The sequence below is a fragment of the Osmia bicornis genome, chromosome 6 (genome assembly GCF_907164935.1).
Source record: "Osmia bicornis bicornis chromosome 6, iOsmBic2.1, whole genome shotgun sequence".
NCBI lineage: Eukaryota > Metazoa > Arthropoda > Insecta > Hymenoptera > Megachilidae > Osmia > Osmia bicornis.
Window position 1 is genome coordinate 6328825 of NC_060221.1, and position 27146 is coordinate 6355970.

The 27146-nt window shown below is 44.6% G+C and overlaps 1 protein-coding gene across 1 annotated transcript in view; it reads right to left on the minus strand.

Annotated features, from left to right (window-relative positions):
* Positions 1-24768, minus strand: part of LOC114876847 (frizzled-2-like) — a 97026-nt gene extending 72258 nt beyond the window's left edge. Inside the window, exon 1 of the mRNA XM_029188717.2 lies at positions 24519-24768. The gene's annotated coding sequence lies outside the window, so the exon portion shown is untranslated. The remainder of the gene's footprint in view (positions 1-24518) is intronic.
* Between the last annotated feature and the right edge of the window lie 2378 nt (positions 24769-27146).

The window sequence follows — 27146 nt, forward strand, 5'->3', positions numbered from 1 at the left end:
TCTCTTCTCCTCGCGACGGCTCTCCTTTCAACCGAAGCTACTTCCTTCACGGCTCTGCGCGACGCTTTGACACGCGTGTGTGCGAGGACGCGCACACTCGGCTCGACGAGGGTACGCACACCGCCGCCGATAAAGACGCGTCGCATCGCCTGTACGCGGCTGCCCCTTTCGCGCGGATGCTTTTCTTTCGTCGCCTCGCGCCATCGATCTGCCACGACTTCCGACCTTTCCCAAGCCGAGCCGAGAAACCGCCGCTCGCGAAACTCTCCCTCGTTTTAATAGATGAAAACGCGCGATCCGCGACCGGATACGAGCAGCCCCGGATCGCTTCGACGGCTCGCCTTCCGCCCGCGAAACACGCTCCAAAAGAGTATGCTCTTTCATTTCGTTTCTTGATACCGACTGCTCTTTCCTTCCGCTTCGATTTCGATGAAGATGGAAGTATTTTTTGCGTTCGAATAGGGTGACGGTGGTTTTTGGTGCAGAGGGAGATTAACGTCTTTTGACGAGGGGATGTATGCGTTACGGGACGCTGATTTGCTTCAAATTTGGCACAATTGTAAAATATCACAGAAGAAATAATTCTACAAAATCATAGCGTGTATTATTCTAAAATGAAAAAGAAATTCGTATTTAAAGTTTTCTTACTCCTAGTCCAAAATGACTGACCTTAGAATATTCTTGTTTAAAATATTTACCTGTACTACCACCTGACCATAGAAAATTAATAAGGAAAATCTCTCATACCCGGATTGTCGAAAATTTTCAACCTAAACGAATGCAACTGCGAAATGATAACGTACGACAGCAGTGAATAATTGAATATAATATAAACGCTGTAAAATTTAGAGTGCGCTGTTCCAGGAGGAGTCGGTGTGCATTTTATAGCTTCATAAATGTCGACGGGAAAAAAACGGCGATATAAAACCGCGAAATACGTGTGAACTATGAATGTCCACGAAACGAACCAGGGAGTGTTAATAAATTGAATGTACAAGCGAACAAAGTACGTACCGAATGAGAATACCATTTTAAATGACCGTCGTTAATTTTCATTAAAAAGCTCATTTTCACGTACCGAATAAAATATTTTTCACTAAAAATTGTGAAAATCTAATCTAATTCAGAAACTTCCCTAATTTTCATTTTTATTTCATACTTGGCTGGTTATGGTTCTCGAGGAATTTCTGTGTTCGTTCAAATAAAAGCAAACAAATTGGAAGTGATGTACGCAGGTACGTACATCGAACCTGTCAATTTGTGCAAACGTATTAAATTGCGAGTCGCAAAGAAGCGAGTCTCATTACCATTCAAGATATAAACTGTTCGTGAAATAATCCGTAACAAGATATATTAATCCGCAGTTGATTCACTCTTCACCGACACGTTGCACTCGCGAGATACTAGCCATTTGAATTGCGCATAAATTTGCGAACTAGAAAGCTTCGTATCAGCGCAATTAACCCCAGTCGTACCTCATTCACAGCCCTCAACAATCGGAAGAATAAAGCGAGCGTGGAGGCTCTAAATAACCGTTCAAGCTGTCGGCTATTTCTTTTTTCTTTCACCGAAGCAACCTTCTCTATTGGAGGTAATTATTCGATTAACATTCGTTGATCACACGCGAACTCCTCGATGGTTCGATTCGTTGGAAATTGTTGCCTGTTAATTCAAGGCCAACCGATGCAAATCTGTTCGACATCATTCGGCGATCATTGGCGTGGCCCTCGTCGAGTTATTAATATCTTAATTACGTTCGACTCGTTTTTGCGAGGACGTCTGGTCGATCAGTATTACAAGACAGGACGAGATTTCCCGGGATTAAATCCACGTCCTCCGCGATCCTCTTTCGACGTACGTGTTCCCTTCTGATGTATGATGTCTTGTTCGAGGTATGCGATTAACAGCATTCATGATACTTTATGAGATGGATGTTAAGTATAGCTGGTTATATTCAAACTCGAACGTTAGCATGCTTATTAATCCTCTTTTTCATTGGGATGTAATTTATCAAAGAAAAGAAAAACGAGAGGAAAATTTCTATGGTTTATTCTTTATGGGAGAATTAATAAAACAAAACCCTTTCGCACCAATGTGCCTTACGATCCTCTACTAAAATAGAGTAACAAAGAAACGAGCAAAAGCCACTTCCTTGAATATACAAACACCTCTTAACTGGACGACTCTGAACCTCCTAAATCGTGAGATTATTCCTCCCATCCTATATTCGCAACAATTCTGGCTCGTTTCAGCCGAAATGGGCCTCCATAAAATGCAACCTTCGAAACAGCAATTTTTAATTCACAAACAAGGAACCTGATCCTGGTAACGACGAAACTGGCGGACGGTAACGGGCCAATAATTCCGAGCGAATGTGCCGGGGAATAATCGAGGGGGGCACAGGTATCGATCAAATATGTTAAATCGAACACGCAGCCGGCGCGGTGCTTCCGTGGAATCGGAATTAATCACGGCCATTGGTAAGCCCCGATCGTGTAATCAATTGCATATTCAACGACGATTCTGGCAGACACTGCACCGGCGAGATGGTGGGGGTGGAAAAAGTGCGGCAAAACACTCAAGCCAATATCAATTCATCAAGGGTTAAGGGATAATTCGCAGCGGCGTTGCGGCGTCACGTGAGCAGAGATTATTGCTCGCGAAACGAATCGTAAATTTTCGATGAGCCACGCGACTATGGTAGGTGTCGCGGATAGCGGCGTTTTTGAACGTTAAATTCGCGAACCGAGGGACGGAAAAATGAAAGAAAAACAGAGGTGAATCGGGGACCAGGTTCGAATTGGCGAATCGCTGCTCGTCGGTGCAGATAGATAAATATTTTGTAATCGTGGCGAGATAGGCGGCTTCGCTTTTCTCATCTTTCCGTTTTTATTTTTCCTCGTTGGCAAACATTTTTAATCGAGCAACAGCAAACATTTATTTAGCGGCGTTGTTCTTCGTCGGCGACTTCTCAAACGCCTGCTACCGTTTCATTCGTGCCGACAAGTATTAAAAATTTAATTATCGAGCGCCTCGTTAGTAAATTTACTTGACGGTGCACTTGGACCCTACTTAAACTGACTTAGAATATTAACCCCCTCGGACGGCGGACCATGAAGAAAGCCACAATTTAATTTTTCTAAATTTTACACTGTCCTCCCAAGAACTATTCTTCCTTTCGTTTAAATATTTAACTTCAGGTTAATATCCTTGTATACATTTCGCAAGTCTGGGTCTCCATTGACCCAGGCACGGCTGTTCAAGGGTTAAACACTAGTTAACTGATAGAATGATGAAAAATTGCTAAGAAAAGTGAATCAAGAAAAGGTGCAATTTTGCTCGCTCGCGTCGGTACAAAGCGTTTCCAGCTACAAAGGCACAAAGAAGAAAGCCCTACCCTCGGGCATAGAGGAATCGAAGCGATTCTTCAGCTCTCGGAACGTGTCGCGTATATTTCGACGTCATACTCCAACCGGCTCTGGCTTCCATTTAACGCGATAAGCATAAGGCGTTCGTGGTGGCATTCCTTTCAGCAGAAGGAGACGGGTGACCGGCCAACGAGAGGCCGGCTGAAACTTGGAGCACCGTATCTTGTTTAGACGCGAGAGTAACGGAGCGTCTACTATATTACCGCGACTAATGGTAATGACGCTCGTAATTCTCGGCGATAGTAACGGAGGGGCTGGGGTCGAAGGGAAAGCCGTCCTGGCTCCGATACCAAATGAGTTATACCTTTGGAGCAGGTACTTAGACCCTGATGCTCGGAGTATCGGTGAACTCACGACGGAATCACGCGAGAAGAGAATCGAAGAGGGTGAAGAAAAGAAAGAAGAAGAAATAGCGCGAAGGAAGCGAAGAAAGTAGTTAGACGACGAAGGAAGTACGACGCCTGGTGACCGGGCTGTTTATTTATGCTCCTTCATCGGACATTCCTTCGGCGATACGATTAAACGGCTGTAAATGCTTCCGCGGCTGAGCCGCGTTCGTTTTCTCGCGTGCATCGCTTTCGTCGCGTGAGCGAACTGCAACCCCGAGGATACGAGGCACAATGGAGAACCACAAGCGCGGTACGGAGAGACGAGGAAACGAGATAAGCCGCGCGATGCACCCTGATGAATAGCACCGTGAATCGGCATTGAAATCGTGCGTGGCCATTGTCCAGGAAACTGGTCGCGCTCGTATCGACTTTCGTGACGGACCGGTATTGTCGAAAAAATTCTGCAAGCGAAATTAATAACCAAAGAGATGGTGTTGCAACACCGTGGATCTTGCTTTTGCAAGCTCGTTACCAGCGGCGTGGAATCAAAATGAACGTCTGAATAATGTATCGAAGCGGAACGACGAAACGTACGGTTTGTTTAAATTCTGCACCGTTCAAATTTTTATCATATATTATACTTGCATCAGAGAAAGAAGGATACAGCAAATTTGCTAATTTTTTCTTCGGTATTCTTCAAGTTTACGGAATAAATTGAACGGAGAACCGATAGGTTAGGTTAATTATCAGGCCCGCGGGCTCTTACTTTGTGCCGTAATACAAGGGTCAAACGAGAGAGGCTCGTAAGAAGCAACGAACCTTTTTCACCGGCGAAGCTTCTCTCGCGGGGCCACACGTAGAGTCATACGAGGCGTACTACACACACGCGTTCCCACATGTACTCGCGAAACGGCCCTTCTGGCTAGATGCATCATGTGGAGCATCTTGTTCTTCATCTCGGTGACGGTGCTCGTCCACCCTCCAGCCCTTTTTCCTCTTTCTTTACAGCTCCCGCTGCACGAGAGGCTCGCCCTTTCCATCGCATATGCAACCGGCAACTTTATCTCCCTCTCTCTCTCTCTCCTTCGCTCGACTCACTCATTTCTTTTTTCCTTTTTGTCGAAGCTCGAAGAAGAAAAAAAAGAAGACCAAGGAGAGAGAGTACCGCCGAGGTAATCAAAGGGGTAGGTGTATATTCGTGGGTACTTTACCCCCTCCTCGAAACGCCCCGTTGCTCTCGAGGTACACGAGGAACACGCGGGAGCGTTGCCGAACAATCGTTTCGGGAGCTTTGAAGTTTCCACGGCTACACGCCCCCGCATGTCCCCTCGTCGCCTCGTTCGTGTTCTCCATCAGCGTACGCGGTACGGTATATATGTACGGTATAAGCTAAGGGGACCAAACGGGAGCGCGTATGGCGTCGAGGATGGAGATGTGACACGGTGCTTGGTCCGCCGCGTGGCGAGGGGTGAGACGAGAGATCCCGTGGGGGAGGGAAATAGGTCCGGACTCTCCACCCACGCGTTGCGAACGCAACGATAATGCGGTCGAACGTTGGCTGTATGTTCGACAAAAGAGGGGGAGGGCTGCTACTTGCCGCTGCTAAGAGAAGATAGATGATGGAAACGGGAGGATAGGATGCTTAAGGGGCTAATTACCGAGTATTTTTCCCCGGCAAGATTCGCACGATGGTCATCGTAGCAGGTTGGATGGTACCTGCTTTGATTTATGCCTTTACGAGAGAGTCGCGGCTTTGTGACGACCGGCGTCAGGATAGGTGTACTCCGCTCGGCTTGCCGTCTTCCATGTCGCGGGGGCTAATCAACCAAAAAGAAGCTCTTCTTCCTCCTTTCCTCTTTGTCGTTCAACCGTTGCCGCCCACGTTTTCGCTACAGCATCCTCTTCTGCGTTCCAGCTCCTCCTCTACCCACGTAGACTCGAGCTTGGTTCCTCTCGTTTCCCACCCTTCCGCCATCGTACGCGTTTCTTTCGCGGCCGTGCCTTTGCTTTCGATGCCGCGTATGCAGAAAACATTGCGGAAGTGGCCACTCATTGTCCCCGGAGTGGCAGTCGAGTGCAGCTTTGCCGACGACGGGGTAATTAGTTCGTATTATACTTTGTGACATCGCCGGGGTCGGCCAATGAAGCCGAAGAGCATCCACTCCCTTCCGTTCGTTCTCTATCCATCTGTTGGTTGCCTCTCTCGCGCTTCGCCTTTCTCCTCTTCGAATCCAATTACGATTTCGGTCCCCGAGCCTCGTCGACTATCCAGCCTCCGCTCTCTCTTCCTGCAATTGGACGGTGGACGTTCCGCGTGCGTGGATGGATGAAAATGTTCCCCAGCCCTCTGTGTTTTTCTCCCTTTCACCCGCTGCTCGTCGTCGCTCCTTCTTCCTTTGATTCGCGCTCCACGGTCACAGCGAACAACGAGAGGAACGAAGAGCTACGCGAACCTGACCAAAAGCCCCTCTGTCAACGAAAGATCGTCGAGTACGATGACACAACGCACGCATAGTCGAACACGAAGGGTCAGCGTGCTACAAACATCCTCGAACAGGCTTCAACGAATTTTACCGGTCAACATCGGTGATCTACTTTCAGAGACACGCTGATCTTCGAGTACTCTCTTCTGATACGAAATACCCTCTCGTTACGGTCGAATTAGACCGCAAGTACAGCGAGACGACTCAAAGATATCCAGAGACACAATTTTCCGTCAGAGAGAATATATTCGCTTCGTTGCTCCTGGATTCGAAGACTCTCTCCGAGGTCCGCGTTTCTGTTCAAGGGACGGTTACAAGGGTCGTCGATCAGACGAGGTCGAAACTAGCGAGGAAAAAAGTTCTTGAAGATGATCGAAGCGAATCGAGGCTGTAGCAAGTGTATCTAACTAAGATACCGAGGAAGGAAAGAAGTGTATTTTCTATGTGTTCCCTTGTTCGTCGCCTGTCACCAACGACGCCTCTTTTTTGCTCCCCTTTTTTCGAACCTTTCACCCCCTGCTCGCGCTATCCAGCTGAAAATGACATCTCTCAGACGTTCGTGAGAAAGATTGTAAGAAGTTCTATGCGGAGAATCGTTGGTCACAGGTTAAATTCGATCTTCGAATCTTTGGATCATTTTTTGGTGCGTGATGGAGGGTCGTGTGAAAATATAAAAACGATGCGAGATGTGTCCGATTATGGATTGAGAAAATTATTTCCAGTTGAAATATTGAATCGAGTTGATGAATCAGTACCCATCCCAAATTTTCTCCATTCATCTTGCGCATGCGAGACACTTTCACTTAAACCTACCGAGAAACAGACACTTCCTGCAACCCGATGGAACATTTAATCCCTGGAACGTGAGCCAAGTTGACAGTCGCAGCGCAACGAGTTAACACGTCCAATTTTCGTCCAACTTGTTAATTTCGTTCGAGCCGTCCCGACAGCTGTCAGGGCATAAACGATTCCACGGGAAGGCAGGATCGTCGTCGCCGGTTTGCACCCGGCACACAGCATCTGTTTCGCGTGCCACTAATGCGCAAACGGAATTTCCAACCCGTCTATGTACCCAATTGCTAGCGAACGTGAAAATTGCTGAAGCAGCATCTGAAGCATCGGGTCTGGGTCTCGTTCAGCCGCTGGCAAATGAACTCGCAAGCCTACGTAGCAGAAACTAACCAACATTTTCATTAGTTGGCTGGCTCTCGAAACAATTGTTCTCGCACCTGAAAAGGTGTACCTGCGAATAGTATCAGAAAAGTTTGAAAAGTCACCCGCCGTACACAGAGTGTCTATCGCACTCCAGTCTCGTCGATGTCATCGTGAAACTCGAAGTTACGAACGGATGGGAAAAAAAGAAGAAATACAAGAAAAAGGAGAAAAAGCAACGCGCACAGTTTTTGTTTGGTTATACAAATTGATTACGTGGCATCGATACCGCGACGGTAACTCTCCTCCCCGTCGCGTTCGAGGCCGACGAACGGACATCTGCGCGAGTGAATAAATCATTCGACTGATCGAGTATTCATTTAGCCACTGCCTTCGTTTTCTGCTGGGCGAAACGTCGAACGAACAGATTTCTGCGACCCGGACGCGAAAAAACGAGGAGTCGCATCGTTGAAGAGTAAATTTAAAAAGTCTGGCTTTTATTCTAGAATTAATGAAAAACAACGTAACGGTTCGCTGTGTACAGGGCGTTCTTGAAACGAAGCCCGCGGCCCACTCGGGCAATTTACAAGCGCGTTTTTCAAACGACCCGCGGCACAAAGCGATGTTACCGCAAACAGTTTCCAGTTGTTATCGCGAACCGGATTATTTATTACGAGAGGCCGTAGTGTCGGTCCCTGCGTCGGCTCAGCCGACGGATTATACGCAGCCATTGTTAATTGCACGCCAATGCAGTAGGGGGAGATGAATCTGGAGCAAGCGGAATAAAAAAGCGTTTCCACGGGCTGAGGATTTTTATTTTCTCAGCTACCAAACGATTGTGCCATGGCTGACCTAATCTGATGTTTACCGACCTCGCAATTTCCGGTGTTCGTATCAACGAAACCAAGTATACCGTGTTCTGTATGTAGAAACTGATGCATTAACTATTTTTTTAATTTGTAACAATTGGACGAATAAAGCATGTATAATCCTTTCTTTTAAATCCGAGTATGTTTTCATAAATGAAATATAAAAAATATAAATATACTTCTACGAAGGTAAGTCAATAAGTAATTACTCCAAAACTGGCTGAATTTATGCCTAAAGGATCCACCTTTAATCCAATTTGATGCCATGCGATTTTAATGTGTTTGGTCAAATGAAGAAAAATTTGACTGATAATCATTTTAGAAGAGATAATAACATTAAAATGGTGCTAAGAAATCGGTCCCGAATTCTTTGCAGATGTTGAAAAATAGTAGCTGTATATGTACATTTATGTCACCAATAAAAAATATTTGATACCTATTTGTATTCTTATTTCTGTTAATTAAGGTGACTTACTTATCTACTGATCCTCGTAGAATTGAAACCTATACCAAATATTGCCTATCGTATAAGAGTGTGACAGGGAATTATATAGCCCCGTTTGCAGTAACGTTTCCAGAAATACTCAGACACAAAGTCGTAACGTCATATGTACGCAGAGAAGGAACGTACAAGGTTTGTAGGCAGGGTGCAAGGGGCTACCGGCTCTCTCCCGTTAGCTCTCACCCTTTCGCGCCCTTCTTGCATCATTCTTCTCCTCCGGCATCGGGCGTATGCACGTCACCCCCGCGCCCACGCACGTACACGGTGGAAGCCGCGTCGAGGCTCGACGGCCGCGTCGATGAATTCTTTGATCCACACTGTAATTAGTTGGTGGCAAGCAACGCGCAGCGAGCCAATCCCCCCCTGTTCCCCGTTGCAGCCAGCCCAGCAACAGCAGAAGCTAGCAGCACCCCGGCAAAACAGGCTGCCGAGGGGTGTGGGTAGCGAAAATGTTTGAGTGGCGATCAAAGTAGTACGACTCTGCCCTGTGCCGGGCTCACCGGGGGCAGCAGCCAAGGGTGGCGGTGCTAAGGAAAGAAAAGATGGTGGTGGTGGAAAGAAGAGGTAGAGGGGAGAACCACCCCTATCGTCGACGCCGCCACGCGCTATTGCCGGCTAGCTTGCCATTGGCGTAGCTCCTCCACGTCGAAATTGAAATTCTATATAGCTTGGATCTATGAATTGAAGACGAGCTACTGGGGGTCGATAGCGAAATTTCACGATGAGGTCTTGCGTGGAAATTAACCCTTACTGAAATGATGACAGTTTAAGTTTAATTTTCAATTTCTTTTCAATTTCATTTTCTAAATTTCAAATTATTTGTTTAGATTCTGGATATTAGTCTTCCATTATTAAAGTCTTTTCAATTACTTCAAGGCAACATTACTTTACTTTAAGATTTGCAGATTAAAGGAAATGACATTTTAGAAGATCAAACTGGAATTCATATTTCAACTAATATAACATTTTTTTTTTAAAAGAATGTCACAGTGTCGTGACAGCGAAAATTCAGAATATTTGATGTCATATAAAAGTATGACGTTAAACAATGTGAAAACAATTTGAAAAAATGTCACGGTGTCACGATAGGAAAAACTACGACTTTTAGTGTCACGCGAAAACGTAGCCAAAGAACGGTCCAAATAATTCAAGACAGCACTACGCCAGTGTTGGAGGGCGCCGTATGACACGTCGAGTGCGGCACTCCACGCCCTCAAAGCACCGCCGCCATCCTTGTCGACGACGTCGTCGTCGTCGTCGTCGTCGTCGTCGTCGTCGTCGTCGTGGTTGTCGTCGTACGTGGCGTCCTGTAACGGCGTTGCTTCCACGAAGACGCGTATCGGTGTGGGAATTTAATGCATCCACGGGAAGAGCGCCGATGGATAAACGGAACGCCACTCGACTTGCTTGCTACCGCTTCGAATGCAACATAGTTTCATTTCTCGAATGTACATGCTGCACCGTACGATTTTGTTGCCGTACATTTCTACGGAATCGCGTTCGTGGGATCGTTTCGTAGCTACTCCCTATCTATCCGTTACTTCCTCTTTCATGGAATGCAGATCGTAGGGTGAACATTGTTAAAGACTTGCGAAATTCCGGTCACGATAGTATAATGAACACATTTTGCAGTAGATGTACATAATTTTGTGTTAGAAATACCGAGATTTCTTTCCTGGATTTTATTTCTAGAAAATGTCATACGGTTTTACTGATACGTGATGTTGACGGCGGACCATGGAGAGAGGCCAGTTTAAGAATTATACATTTAACTTTAGGTTAATATCCTTGCATAAGTACCTATGTATGCCTTGTAAGTTTAGATCTTGATTGACTCAGACCCCTCTGTTCAAGAGTTAAATAAAATAATTTACTTGAATTTTTTAAAATTATATGTATTAGTTGATCTCAAAAAGAATTCACGTTCATTCCGGAGTATTCATGCTCGAAATCCGACTGTTAGATTCTCTTGCACGTATGTCGGCTACATAAATCCTAAAGAATAACCTCTCACTTTTAAGATAAAAAGGAAGAACTCATTTCATATCTCCTAAAAGCGTTTCCCCCGTACCATCCTCTAAATCCCGAAATCTGACTATTCCCGTGCAAACTCGGAAGAAACATTTTCGATAAATGCACGACGTACGAGGCGGAAATCCGTTTCGAGAAGTCAGAGAGGAAAAGAAAGAAGGAAGGAAGGAAGGAGTATAGGCAAGTAGGTGTATGCACGCGCGTGTACACGAGCGATTTTATGCTCGCCAACCCTCTTTCCGCGCGGCGTAAACCCTCAGACACGAGTAGGGGCGCAAGGATGGGGTTGCACTTTCAGACGTGAATTTTCACGAAGCGAATAAAGCGTGTTAAAGCCCGTGTTTTCATGACGCTTGCTCGCCGCCACGCTCGAGTAATATCTTAATCCTCTTACACGAGAGAATGGTAACACAAACTCTGCACGAACGTTGCGGAAAAGTGGGCCGAAACGGCGAACTAAGCTGAACCGATCTTTTGGCATCTGTTCATGATCTATAATAAACTGGCTATGCACTATTTCACGAAATTGACTTGCTTTAAATTACAACAATGATTACGTCGAGAACAATCCACCCCTCGTAAACTTTTGAAGCAGACTTCGAATGAAATTGCGAAAATTCAAAATAAATATTCATCTGCGTACCCCTGCGAACTTCTTAAAGATACGAGTTCATTAACGTTTCAAAATAGCTGTTTGAATATTTATTTCCGGCTGGTTCGTTCCGGGAAACTTTCCTTAATCGTGTAATTCTGTCGTTAATTATTCGTCAGAAATTACCTCATATAAATTAAAATGTACTTCGAATATAGGATAACGTTTCGCTCGGTATATTTGCATAGCGGAATTGTAAGTATACTTTATTCGGCAACAATTTGTGTCTGAACTTCCGGGAAGAAAATTTTATTGCTTGGATTCCATCCCAAAGAAATATCTATGGAAATGAAATAGGCAATCTAGGGAAGAGAAATGTACAGAAGGATCAAATCACCGGTCCACGTATAATACAATAAATCATTGGCCATTAAATAATGTTCTCGCAGAATGAAACAATAATTCTCAGGAATTGTTGATAAACGCGATATCCATTACAGAAAGAAGATCGAGACCGGTAAAACAGTGGTGAAAGAGAACGGAAAAGTAGCCGAGGGATTTGAAGAAGGAATATTGCATAAATCACAGATTGCAAAGGACAAAATGGAAGCCGATCTCCAGTCGTAACTTTGTGCTCTTGTCTAGTGTTTTGTCTTGCCGTGGCCATGGTTCGCCAAAGGGACAAAGTAATATACGCACACCGGTATGCAGGATTTTCCTGGATGCTAGCGAAAGGTCGATTTAAATTTTAAAGTGGCTCATGAAACGACGATCTACTGATCCAGCCTACGGCTCTTTCGAGCTTAACGCTAGCTTCATCCCCCTGGTGAAAAGCGATGTAACCGCGATCGATTCGACCCCCGCGAATTCCGACGAAGGCATATCGGGACCCGTGGCAACCCCCACGCGGCATTAATGCACCGAAACGTAGTTACAGTTTGTAACTCTATTTTGAGGGACATGCACGATGTACGGGTTCCTGTATGCCGACGGAACCGCCTATCCCGGGCGCCCCATCCCCCCGTGCAATATTCCGCAGCACAGATAACGTTAACGGTTATATGACGACGACGAGGGGTTGCCGGGGTGGGCTTGACGTCACGCCTAGGGTTCCTCTCAGCTTATATGTATATAATTCGTGAATTACCGACTACGCTCCCCGACCAATCCCCTTTCGCCCTTTCTTCGAGCTTCGCTTTAGCTTCTTCGCCAGGAACGCCCGTAACATCTGTGTCGCAATTATTCGGTGCACGCTCCCGCTCGAGTACTTCGCCTTGTCCGATCGATCAACGATTGTTAGTCGATCGTTTAAACAGTCTGTTTACGAGACGCGGGCTACCGTACCGGAAGATTATCGTTCGAGGCCAACGGGACGAGCAACCGGGCGAAATCGATCTTTAACGGAGACAAATTAAGCGGAAAGGATGTACGACTTCTTCGAGATGTCTTGGAGAATCTGTTCTTCTTAACAGGAAGGATGGACGAAGGGCGAGATTCTTCTTTTTACAAGTTACATCGTCTCCGTTGGCTGTTAAATAATTAGGAGTAAACCACAAAACAAGGACTGACAGATTTTCTAGTAAGAAAATCGGTTGCTTTCGAGAATGGCTAAATAAACTCATCTACCCGTGCCGTTATAGTACCACGAGTGTAAATAACAAATAAACCAGTGTCAACTCGATATTCGTACGAGGCGAGCAGTGATTTATGAAACAGTGCAAATGGGTGGTCGTGGGTGGAGGTCGTAAATTAAGGAGGCCAACGTTCTAATCCAACCCTGTCTTACCATCTGTCGCTGGATCATTGCGCGTCGCGTCCACGCGCGACAAATTCTTTCCGTCTGATTAATTTCCTAGTGGAAATTAATCACCGCGTTGGGGCTCGCGAGACGAACGCGAACACGTCGCTACACGACCGACAGGATTCGGTCCGTTGATCTACGTGGCAGAACGCTTTAGGAGAGAGCCAGCCACCGTCACGAGGGTTTCGAATAAGGGAAAGCCAGGAAAGGGGGTTAGGGGGCGGTCTGGAACCCCTCGAAATATTGATTGACATCCGGGTGACAGATTTCGCTGGCCACACGCACACCCTTTTGCCAGCGAACTGCAACGTACACCGTTGCCAAAGCCCTACGATTGTTCCTTCTCTACTCTTTTGTTATGCTGATTTGTTGCAGCGGTGCTCAATCGGGAAGCGATCGATTCGAACGTGAACTCTTTATCTCAATTGCAATCTTTGATTGAGTAATAAGAAAGCGAGGGACTTGTTAAATTTTGCGAGAAATTAAAATAACTAAATTAAAATCGGGGCTTTCTTCCTGGTTCGCCGTTCGAGAATTAAATAAAGAAGAAAGGAAATTCGTTCTCTCGTACGAAAAATTGTATAAAACACTTTTTTATTTAAAACAGCGGTATCCGCGTTTCAGTTCTTTCACGAATACAATAAGCTCGGCTATTTGAGATAATATCTTCATCTTGCATTTATCGGTCGCGCTTTCTGTATACGCTAGCAAGTGGGGGGGTGAGAATCGCGAGAATCGAGAAACAGAGAGAAGCGAGAACAGGAAATCGTGGCGGGTGGGAGAGGAGAGGGTAGAAAATTAACCCCGTCGCAAGCGTACTTCAGTGGAGGAAAAAGAAAACACGCTAGTGAAATATAAAGGATACTCGAGGTTCTGTAATCGAGTTATATCTCGTAATCCCCTTTTCCGAGCCAGCTCCACGGTTCTTCGTTTTTCTCATTCTACTATGAACACGTATTATCGATTCAATACGAATAATCGACAAGAAATTTATTTATTCTCCACCGATATTAAGTTGTTCCTACCCGTACGGTAATTGAATCGAAAATTTTGATTAATCCTCGATGAAATTGAATATCAACGCGAAGATAAATCAGCATTACAGCGAAGCTCGTTTCGAAAGGTACAGTGGACCGATCGATGATTACGACAGGCAAAAATCGATGAAATTACACCGGGAGAGGATAGTTATCGAGTGGACGGGCTCGAATCAATCGAAAAATCCAATAACAGCCGGTTTCTATGAATATGAATACACGGGGTGGGAGGGAGGGGTGGGCGCAATTATGCAATACGTATCACGGACATATCGACGCGACGGTAAACTCGAAACGCCATCGGATTTCAAAACGAAAATGTAATTTCCAGCCGGGTCGACAGGACTCGTTATATTCTTCGCCGGTGGCGGGATACGATCTCGAACACGACTCGATGCACAATATTTCGATGTTCTCTCGCACGAACGACCCGTCCGAACTGATAAGGTGCAAACCCTCCGCGTCCATGTTCTACCGTGAACACGTGTACATTTAAAATCAACAAATCCTGACATTCTACCGACGTGTTTTCAAAACACGTACGGAGGAAAAATGTTTCTGGAAATTCTATCCTGATGACGTTGTTTCTCAAAGTAACTTTGAAAAGTGACTGTCATTTCGACAGCCCTTATCAGTGTAGAAATGATAAAATAATGGAGCCAGAATTTATTATATTTCGATACCGTGAGCAAGCTAAGCGTAATTAAAAATAAAATGTGTCAATCAATCGACGTTGAATCGGAACGGTTGAACTCGTTAACTTTCCCAGACAGAAATATACCTACTGATTAAATCATCGCACATGGGATAGCGCGTCGAAGAACTCGTTCTCGCTACATTAATTTATCACTTGAAAGCATCGGAACAGAAATTCTCTATTCACGTCGAGGCAAGTAAGTTTCGTCGAGGCAAGGGAGTTCCAGCAACTCGTAGCCTGGATGTGTCGCGTTAACACGTGAGAAGTAAGACGGGTTACTCGCAGGAAACTGTGGTCTCTGTTTGCCAGCTACTCGGCTATCTAATAACGTGCAATTAGCGCCGGGTCTATAATTACAATTAATACTTGGCAAGAATACCGCTTCCAACTAAACGGTTCGATAAACAGGTTCCACGACGTCCTGGAAGCACGGTCGGACACATTCAGTACACCGAATAGCATACCATCCAGGCTGATAATTCACCTGATGCGATGGAAGCTCGCCGACGAAACGTTGCGCTCGTTATCGCGTAAGGTTTCTATTTACCGTCGAGTTAGCCAGGTATAATCTGCTGCAAGGTGCACGATCTCGTGCTGGCTGTCGCAATATACCGTTATCAATACCTGGAACCGGCGTAACGATTAACATAATCACTGTCTCGACGTAAAGCTGCACTCTTTCTCTCTCATCCTTTCCTTCGACTCTGCGAATGCTACGATTAACTTCTTGTATCTTGCCCTCGGATACCAACCGTATCGTAGCTCTATTATTAAGGACTTTCCTCCGGCCAAATATTATCCCAGAAAACTTGCTGAAGCGGATCGTGCATTACCTCCGGCTGTTCCATGCGAGAACGATTCAATCCGGAATCCGATATCGTGAGGAAAGAAATTCGCCGGTCAAGAATTATTAAACTTCGAATGGCTATGACGGGTCTAACGTGACCGTAACTGCTAAGTATAACCCTTGAAGAACGGAGCCTGGGTCAATCTAGACCCAAACTTAAGAAACATATACAAGAATACTAAATATTTGAAGGAATGGCATAAAATTTAGAAAATGAAAATAATATGGAATATAAAATTGAGACTCTCTCCATGGTCCGCCGTTTGAGGGTTCAAAGAGTTATCTACAGAAATGTCCCACATTCTCAGCTCTTTTTAAAAATAACTCCTAAACAAGCGTTTCCTAGAACTCTTTAACTTACAATAATAATTGTATTCTGGATGAAACGCAGCAGTGTTCCAAAGAAAACGTTATCACACGGAAACTTCCGTTTCGAAAGCTCTGAGAACGGTCGAGGAGAAACGTAACACGGTATATATACGCAAGAGATAAGAAAGGAAATCGTGTTGCTAGTCGGACAAAAGCGAGGCGATACGATTCTCGCGAGTCGCAGGATGATGATTGCTTATGACGGAGAAGGCAATTGAAGATGTGACAACGGCTGGACGCTCCTGAATCATGTCATACGTCAAATGAATGCTCGGAAACTGTCAACCGGTCCAATTACGTCTTCATACCAATGGCCGACCCAGCGACCCACCGTACGGTTCTCCCACGCGCAGCCTGCACAACCGGGCTCTGACAGATTCGATGGAAGCGATGAAAATTATCTGATCGGTTATTTAGCGACGTATCAACAAGCGTTTACGTCATCCTGTGTTGGACATCGAGGACCCCAAAGCCTGCTGATACAGTGTCACACAGAAGCTCTTTTATGAACGGCTGATTGGAGTCACGGCGTTGTAATCCACAGAAATGACTGTGTGAGATTTCTACTCCGATCCTCCATTCAGAACGCGGAGGAAAATTAAAATTAGAATTTTAATAAGAAAATGTCGTTATTATTCATACTATAAATTATTAATTAATAAATAAAATTATTTGATTACAGACAAGCTGTTATCTATTTCGAAAATCCCTTAATTACTTAATTGACAAGTTTCTATCTTAAGAACAACCGTCGTCACGTCGATCAAACTCGAATTAATTTTATCAGAAACACTCTGCGAGAGCGATTCTTTGAATCTTAGAAGTACGTGATTGGAAAGTCTTAATAATTTGTATGAAAATCTGATTTCCATTGGGAAATTCTTGGACAAGCGTGAAAGCGTTTCGGTCAGAGCGTAACGGTAGTGTCCCGTGGTTGTCACAGTAAACACCGACAGCTTTGACACTCTCGTCCCGTTAGAATATTATAAAATGACCACTTAGCAGGACGGTTCGCCGACACTGTGCTTGCGACACTACGTACATCTTAATTCACGCGTCCGTTGGTGGCTCGTCGAAATTCATGGAACTGATCGTTTCCTACGAGTCGCACAGGACTCCGTAGGTGGAAATTTATTCCAGCTCACGGATCTATCGATAATTGTCCGTTGCAGAGCGCCATAGCCAGCGATCGAAGTATTCTCATGCACGCAGAACACATCCAGTGTGCACTAGACAGAAGCACTCGGTACGAACTGGAGAGCTCGACCGTTTGGAATTCCAAATTCTCCGCCAACTATTTCCTCGATATCGCTCTCGCGTGTTCGACCCGCTTAGGCATGCAACTTTGTCGTGTTCGATTTGATTTCTAGCTGCGAATCGACGCGGAGAACTTTTCTAATGATATATCGACGAGATACTTGACTTCCTGACACGACAAAAATTAAAAAAACGTTTGTTCGGTTTGGAAAGATTTTAATGGGTGAATCAAATGATTTGTGTTTTCTAATAATTTTCTAATGTCCTATTGGAAGATTTAGAAGATGTAATATTCAAATAAAAGAAGAAAGAAAATTTTCGTTTGTTTAGATCTGATTCTTAAGTTGAAAATGGCACCTAGTAGTAACTAGTAATAAAGGTGCCAATCTTCATTATTGATCTCCAGCCAATTGATCGAACATCGAAGAAATTCTCCGATAATTTCAACGGGTAGCAATCGTTCACTGCATCGTATGGATTTCTTTGTTTCATACAGGCTCATTTTTATGGAACGCTACCGTGAAAGATGACTAAGAAAGATAGGAATCCCGAGGAGCGGATGAGGTGAACGGATGTTGACCCGTCCCGCGACACTCGCACGGGACGGCAATAAGAAAATCTCCGTGTCGTGTGCGGGGACATCAGCTTCGTGGAAGCGGACGCGGGAGGAATGAGTAACTGGGGGCTCGTTTGAAAATCGGAAGCGATAAATCTTCGAATCGAGCGTCTAGCCGTGTCACGTGGCGTGGCTTGACGCAAGCGAACAGACCGCGACAGACAGGTCTGCCGTCTAGGACGCGTCTCGTTCTTTCAACGACCGATAAATCGGTAGTTAAACGCTCGTAAAACTCGCACCCCAAAAGCCACTTGTCGCGTTCGTACGAGCCTGGGGTTGTCGCCGACCACCGTCGCTCATCTTCGTACATCCTTCGACCTGGTTACGACGTATATAACGAATTAACGGCGCCACCCGTGGCGCGTCCGAGGGTGGCACCGTTTCCGGGGGACTCGATAAAAGAAGGCACGAGCCGCTGCTTTGCTTCGTTTACCAACTTAAGTATCTGGTAATGGTCGTTCGGGATAGTTTACGATATTAGATAATGCGGAAAGGGGCTCGTAAAATTCGGTACTACCCCTCTTACTTTCACGAATATCTTAACAGTCGCGTGCGACCATTTGTGCACGCATTATACTCTACGAGCACAGCTGCTTTAATTTTTGCAATTTTACAAGTTTTATTTTATATCTAATAGAAGATTTGTAAGGATAATTGATGTTTACTGGTGTAAATTACTAATAATATCAATTCTTTATTCTGATTGCACCGTTAAGGGAGAGATTTAGAATAAGAATCCCCGTTGCCTTCGATAGTATGCCCTTTTGTTTTTGTTTATGACACCCCCAAGTTGGAGGATTTTCCCTTAATCGTTTGTCTATTTTGAATTTTCTAATAGACTTTTTATCCAATTATATCTGATAGCTTTCGTTAATTTTCATTATTTTCACAGACCATCAAAATGTTTCAATATTTTTATCAAGTGTCTTGTGCTATTGTTACGAAGACTGAATTGATAAGCAGTGACACGCAACGTGTGTTGTTCACACCCGTGTGTTTCGTTAGACACTTAGGCGAATACAGCATCGCATCGATACGTTTGAACAGAGTAGGAGGACAAGCTGCAAACCTCTTTACGCATCCAGGCCGAGGACTTGGCTATGACAACGACACACGGTTCTATGGATCCTCGAGCGCGTGAGACTGAACAGCCGGTGAATCGAGACACTCTAGACACCTAGAGTACTCTACACCGGCTACGAACGCAATGAAACGATGTAACCGCTGACGAGGCATCGAGTTTTTTCATTTCTACACGACTAATCCCCGCGTAGTCTTGCCGGTAGAACTCGTTCAGAAATTTCATCGATTTCGTTCCCGAGTTCTTTCCACGTTCTTATCGAACGACTTGCGAAGAGGTTCGCGAGAGACACGGAGATAAGGGAAAACCAATCTGGCTACACCGTACGGGGAATCGTTCTAAAGCAAACTTTAGGGGAATACGGGAGCCTAAGCAAATCTTTTGCTACATAAACCTACCGTAACGGTAGGTATCCTCGCGATAAAGAAACGTTCAAACCATCGATCTTTAGCTTTCGGTATGTTGCTAGAATTTGTCATGTAGATAGGATTGAAAAATTGTGTCGTTCGCGAGATGTGTACTCTATTTTCGAGGCTTGATGGGTATAGCAAAATGATGCAAAGATTGCGTGGACTTTTTGTTATATTCTATGTATAGAAAGATTGCTGCGTATGCTCTAGAAATTCTCGTCCATTAAAAGAGCAGACTGTCCCTACGCTTCGTGCATTTAATTCCGATCCATTCTTCAGAGAGCTGACCCAAGTATGTCAACGCCTCTTTCATTTTTCTTTTCGTCTGATTTAAAAGATGTATCGACTCGAGGAGTAATAATTTCAGGATTCGAGTTTGAAATAATTTTTGCTAGAGAACAGAGATTCGTTTTGATACCAGTTTCTGCAGAGTTGAATTTATTCGAGAACCAGTTCGATAAGACGTGTATCGATCCTTGAATTATTATCTGGCAAACAGAACAGCCGCAAGGGAGGCGCGCGTGAATCGTGGTAACGTTCTATCGTACGTATCCAAATATTGGTCCATTACGGGATCATAATGCTCCCTCACCTCGTGTATCAAACTCTCGTTCCAGCCTGCGCAGAGTTTGCCCACGGATGAATAAGGTAGAGATCGCGTGTGTACACGCTACTCGAAGTGCAATTCTGATCTAGGCCACGTTTCCTTTTGTATCCTGTTATCGGCTCTTGCACCTCGTACAATGGTAGCCGAGAACACAGTGTAGCACAAATTGAATTTCTCTTCAACGCATCTGTTGAATGAAGTTTTCCTTCAACGTATTAACTGAGAAAATTTATACGCCGTTCTGTGTCGGATACACATATTCATTTTCGAATATCAGCCTCTTGGAAAATTCCTCCGAGGAAAATTGTATAAATTTTTTAGCCGAAACCTCTCGTCGCTTTACGACGCTTTACAGACGCGAGTACTACTACCCTTGCTGTTTACAATAATACACCGAGAGATATCCGCATCCGGTCCTTTCAAAGTATTATCCTCCGCGAAGAGCCTTTCCCTCTTTCTCCTGTGTGTTTTGAATATCCGTCTCTTCAGCGAGCTTTTCTCTGCTGCTATTTCCGAATATCGCGACCTCAGTGATTTCTCTGGTTTTTCTCCAGGAATACCACTCGACGAAGTATCGCGGAATCAGAGTACCATCATTTCAATCTGTTCGATCGTATTTTAATAATTTCCAAGAAAGAATTTTGAAAAAGTCTAGAATCTAGTTTTGAAGAGTCTAACATAGATTCTTTTCTAATTTCTTATTAATTAAAAAAAGGCTAAATTATAAGAAATTGTATCTGTCTGAATAGTTATCGCGATTAGATCCTCAGCCTGCGACTATTAATCGAGCATCATCGTATTCCGTATACTCAACGAATTAGTTAAAAGGTAAAGAATATGACTGGAAGTTACATTTCAATTTAAGCCGCGTCGTATTATTGATTTCCGCCCTTTGTGTCGCGTGATCAAGAAAATTGCCATGGTGCTAGCGAGGAAGCACATCAATGCCGGGAAACGAGCTTCATGGAAGAGGGGATGGTGGTGCACCTACCCCTGGACGGAGAGTGCACCGTTCGACGTGGATAGAGTAACTGCATCGACCAAGAAGTTCAGCTTCGCTAGCTAACGATCGGCAAATCACTGCTCTAGCTGAATCGTGAATTTTCTACGCGGTGATTAGAAGTTGGTTCGTACCAGCATCGGTCTATCTGGCATCTATGAGAGATCTCGGACAATACAGAGGGTCAGGCAGTGAATCGTGGCATTTATTGAGGTGTTATCGAATGAAACTGTAAAAACTTGGAAAAATTCCACGAGGGATAGAAATAATCCAAAAGAAGATTGCTTTGTGCTGAGTGTAATAAATCATATAAGGGTGATACTGCGAAATGTGTGTTATTGACCCTAGTAGTCTGAATAGGGAGGAGTTTCTTGCCTGAAAGTCATCGTAAGTTACATTGGAATAACTCAATCACAAGCACCTGATTAATGGAACTAATAACTGTGAAAACAAAACACTAATTAATATCATGAAAATGAATGGAATTAATACCTCTAATTTTGAAGCTTTTCTTTACCTACCCCTTAAAATCTTATTTATTCTCTCAAAACGCATTTTATTTAGAAATAATCGTATTCGAAGAGAATAATTGGCTTCTTAAATTTAACACACATAATACACCCCTGACTTATGCGACACACTCTGGGCTCTCCGTTTCCTCAACCCCATCACAATAAATAGAGGTGGCAATTTAAAGCTGGGGCGATCACGCAATTAAGTGGTTCGATTTTCGCGAGAAACCAACGTCAGCAGCGTCGCCAGGCAAGCCGGCAAACGGCAACGAGGGTAAACCATGACGAAGAGAGGAAGAGTAGAGGGAAGGAGGTAGGAAAAAGAGAAAATACAGAATACGCCGTCCCGTGGGATCTGTTGGGTATTGTTGAGGGGGTTGTTTGCTTCGTCGCCCGTCGTTCGAGGGCGCCACCGTTTTCCCTCTCTCGCACACCTACCCTTCCTTTCGTCCCTTCTACGCCACCTCTGTCCATTCCTCTTGTCAGGAAGGGAAGAGGGGCACCTTTTCATAGAGGGGGGTAAGCTCGGCTCTGTCACTCGGTGATGGATGATTCTACCCCAACGCGATCAATTCGCCTGCCACGCGTGTACACGCCTCGGGGGTGAAACTCACCCTCGCGCACCCTCGGCTCTGCCGCGCCGCGAATCGCGCTGCTTCCGACCGATCTAGCGGAAAGACGAATTTCTTCGATGGTTACGTGCCTCCGTACAGGGGAGCCGTGAAAAAAAAATTGTATCGTTCAGAGGAAAATTTCAGAAAAACGAACGAAAAGAGTCGGGAAAGTAGAATGATTATCTGGATGGAATTTTCGGAGGAAAGTGATACCGCGTTTACAAAAAGGGGGTGCAAAGAAGTATAAAGAAATAACGAGAAACTCTTCCTTAGGGGTGACTTTTCTCCGAGCTCAGAATATAACGTTTCGATTAATAATTTTGAACCGGAAATCGCTTTTTGTATCCATAGAAATTTGAATAACACCACAGCGTGATAAGACGCAGAATTTTTTTTTAAATATTCAAGTTATTGTAATACTCGGTACACAGAATTTCTAAAGAAGCGGAAATTTCGATCCACCATGGCTTTCTTGTTCAAACTACCTCGGTATCAGCTGGCTACCGATGCTGAAAACGTTAATGATAACGATTCATCTTTTCAGCTTGCGGGCTGAAGCCGGATCTTCCTCCTACGCTGCTCCGCCTGCACCGCTCCGAGGCGCAATCTAATTTGCATAGTAAATTTTAATCAATCTAACCGCGAACCGTAATATAGAGACGCGTGTATACGTGTACACAGTGTTATGTAGATCACGGCGTGTACACGCTGTGCGTGGCGCACGCCGTTGCCAGGTATATACGTGTACACGATCCGTCTAGCTAGTCGGGAATTTGCGTTTCTCGCTCGCCATCGCCTCGTAATTACTTTCCTCTGCCGGCTGTACGTCAATTCAAATTGCTTTCGAATTACCTAACGCTACGCGGGAAAGGACGCAGCCAAAGCGATAGATGCAGAGAGCAAAAGAAACGGGTGGAAAAAAAGGGGGAAGAAAATGGAAGGAAAAGCAGAGTCTATGGGCAACGATGAAGAAGGAACAAAGAGAGAGAGAAAAAAGAATGGGGAAGGAGGAGGAGTAAAAAAGAGGGAAAACGAGGAAGATACTCTTCTGTGTATCCACGACGTGCTCCTCGTAACAAGCTCGAGAATTACTCGGCCGACGTTACGCTGCCTGGTTACATAGCCACAGGCGTTTAGTTCATCGCCGATGGTGCCTGCCAGTCCGACCTGCCTAAAGAACTGAAACGACGGTTCTTTGGATTATCGTAGCGCGACAAAAGATAACGGGCGCTTATCGCGCGCCGGAAACAGGGAGAAAAATTCTCTGAAAACTCGCTACAGCCGCATTGTCGTACCGCGCGTACGCTCGCGCTTCTCTTCCGACCGGTTCACCGCGAGCAATCGCGTTTCTACAGGCAAACGATTCACTCTGTCAAAACGATAAATTGTATTCTACCATTCAGGATAACATCCGACGATTTTTCCCTTAAATCACCGTTCCATACCACTGTCGACCTTTGTCGAATTGAATAGTATCGAATGGCAAAAGCTTCAAAGAAATATTTACTAGCTTTCAATTCAATTCCTTTTTGAATTAGATTTATATCATCTTCAAATATAACGGCTTATTGAACAGGTTGAATTTTGTTATTTTTAGAGTTATCATAGAATGTTTAAATTAAATTAAATGATGATTTAGGAAACAGTAAGATAAGCGTAATCTGAAATTCAAAGTGACGTTGCTCGCTGTTAATGTACAACATTAGTTCTGGCACGCACCTGATTATCTATTAATCTACACCGCGTTAACGGCGATTAAAAATAGCGAGTAACAAAAAAGAAACGCTGGTCATTACCCTCGCGCACGATCTCGTGGGTATCCAAAAGCATGAAAGCGGCAGGGGGAGGTTTCACGTTCGCGTGATATCGACGCTATGATCGATTATCCATTTACATGAAATTACGCCGGACAATACGACTGTTCTAGAATTTCACGGAAGCAGAAACAAAACTTGGCTCGGTAGACGCGATCGCGTTAATTAGCCTTTGGTTAATCACCGTCGTAGCTCATTTCACCCCTATAGAACCTGGCTATTTATTCTTCCAACGTTGCGATTCTAACTGCGACCATTATTTGTCCGATAAAATACAATCCAATCGTTCAATTTTGACAGACTTATCCAGCTAGAACGATCCGTCACAAAGCGGCAAAACGGAGAATTTAAAGTCGCGCACTTCGCTCCGAACTGTCAGCGTTCTTTTAAAAAAAACATGACAACTCCACGTTTGAATTTTCGTTTCTATCGAACGTTACAAGGCTTGAGAATATAATTTTATTACTCACCGTAGATGAAAAAGAAATACACTGATCAAAGGCTGGAAACACTGCGAGCACAACTGTTTTCTTTCCCCGTGAATCCGCTCGAAATCACAAATCGAACGGGTTCGTTTTCACCGGCACGCACGTGACGAAGAAAAACAAGCGAACCCGGAGGGGGTTGTTTTCGAACACTCGACGGGGCGATACTACTTCCGGCACTTTCGGTGCTAACCGTGTTCTCTTTTCTTTGTGTATACGTATACATATAGGTGTCGGTTAACCTTGAAAAGGCAACCCGGTTGCGACGATACGCGAGGCTGTTTTGGGTGGCGTGCTGGTGCAGCGAGAGCGCGACTTCTGTTACGCCTCCTCGTGACTAACGCGGGAAGCAGAGAAATCGATAGAATGACCCCGGCACATGCGTGTCTCGTGTCCCTTTGGGTTCGGAGACCGCGTAGCGGACCCGTAGGAGGAAGCAGAAAAGACGAAGAAGAAGCAGAGGAGAGAAGCACCACCATCGGCAAGGAAGATGAAGAAGAACGGTACTAGACGTCTCTCCCCCGAAGTAATGGGAATTTCTTTTCCCGTTTGCCGTCTCTGTCCTTCTTTTTCTTTTTCTTTTTTTTTTATTTGTCTTTCTTCCTTTTTTTTCAAGACTGCCTCTGTTTCTCATCCTCGAACTACCCTTACCCACCATCACCACCCTTGCGCAACCCTATCCCACGACTCTTTGCTCGTCGTTGAAACACCCTTACGACTTGTTTCTTCTTTGGCCGCGGAACCGCCTTAACAACAAAGGCTAAGGAGGTCTAGGAGAGGCGAGTTTATCCTGCCGATGAAAATGGCTGCGGGTGCCTAGCTAATCGTCAAAGTGGTCCGAATCGATGCGCTCGTTTATCAGCCAAGAGAAATGAAGAACTGTTCCTTCAGAAATGTTCGATGTACCTACGATTCCGTTGCCGCGTGAATATTTTTTCTTCCCTCTGAAATGTTGTATTCAATTTCGTTTTAATAGTATAACTTGTGGAATTTAGAATGACTATATGTCGCGCAGCACTCGGGACGAAAGGTTTAACGAGCTCGTTTCATTATTGCTCGAGTCGAGCCGCGTTAAGAAGTTGAAGATCCGAATCGACGAGAAGAAGATGAAACCGGGGTGAGAGTGGTTTGCACACCTTGCTCGCGTAAGTTTACCCTTCGAGCCCGGCGACGATCAAAGCAAGCACACGATTTCAGAACGTGTTCTCGGCTAATTAAGCGCACAAGCGAGGACGAGCTATGCCGCGGAAAGAATCTCAAGGGGTGTCCACCCCTTTCCCTGTCGAGCGAGAAAACCGGGCGAATTTAAACGTAAGACAAACACGGATAAACGTGGCTGGATAAAGTCCAAGAAATTTATCGTTTGGAAAGGCTAGCTGCCCGGCCGAGCTGCAGCCTGTAAATTCAACCCCCGATAAATCCGCCCGTACACAACGGTAAATTTTCATAACGAAGGAAAGCTAGCTCTCGCTGCCACCCTGTAACATCGATCATCGCTGATTATTTATTGCCGATTGGATTTAAATCACCTTCCTGCATTGTTCGCGAGCAGGGGTAATATTTCGACGGACGAAGAGAAAATTTTAAGATAATTTTAATTAACGTCGTGCATTCTATTTAATCAAAAGTTTCACGTTCCCAACGAACGAATTTTTAGCCAGGTAAAATATTTCTATCTAAATTCCAACGATCATCCGTCACTCGACGAAGGTTGCGTCACGATAAGGTAAAAAAAAGGTGCCCGGACCTTCTGGCTGGGGAATAGTATTCAAGGGTAGGCCGAGTAACTGCGAAATGCGCAGAAAAGGTAGGATGTACGACATCGCGGAAGACGCGGCGTCAAAGAGGAAAGGACTAAAGGAGAAAGAGCAACGTGCTTGGATCCGAGCCAGGCTTGCATTTTCGAATGGATAGGGACGTTTCGAGTTCTTGCCAGAAAGAGATTTTGCATCGTGGCTTTAAGCTCTGCAAGCGTAATGGCGCGGAATTCGGTACGCTGGTAAAATTCTCGACCGGGAACGCTCGTATAACGTTTCATGAGCGATCCTCGTTTTACCCCTTCGGTGAAGAACGAGACTAGCTTGTGTTATGTCACGAACCACCCTTCTCCTGGCTCCTTTCGAAGACGAACTCCTTTACGAATAAACACCAAGTTGCCTGCATTGCTGTACACTCGAAATTGATAAGCGGATAAACGGAACTTGTATATGATTTCCGTTTTACTTAATAAGACAAGATTTAATAAAATTTGATAGCGTAGAATTTGAGAACAGATATGGAACACTAAAAGTCGCAAAGATTGTAAAATTTATAGAATTTTGTACTAATTATTTATTTTAATTATGACATTATTGTTATAGACTGATATGTTCCACAACTGAATTTTAATTATCGTTTAATTATTATACTCATTTTAATTGTTGAAATCTTGATAACTAATATATTTATAATTCTCTCAAGGAAACTGAAAGCCCCATCGTAATTCGATATTAACTAGTTATCGCAATCCTCATTGATCCGCAACAAAATAACAGCACTCGTAACCATTCTTCTTCAACCCTTTACAAATACACCCCAATGGAATCAGAAATCGTTTCCACTTTAAAACAAGCA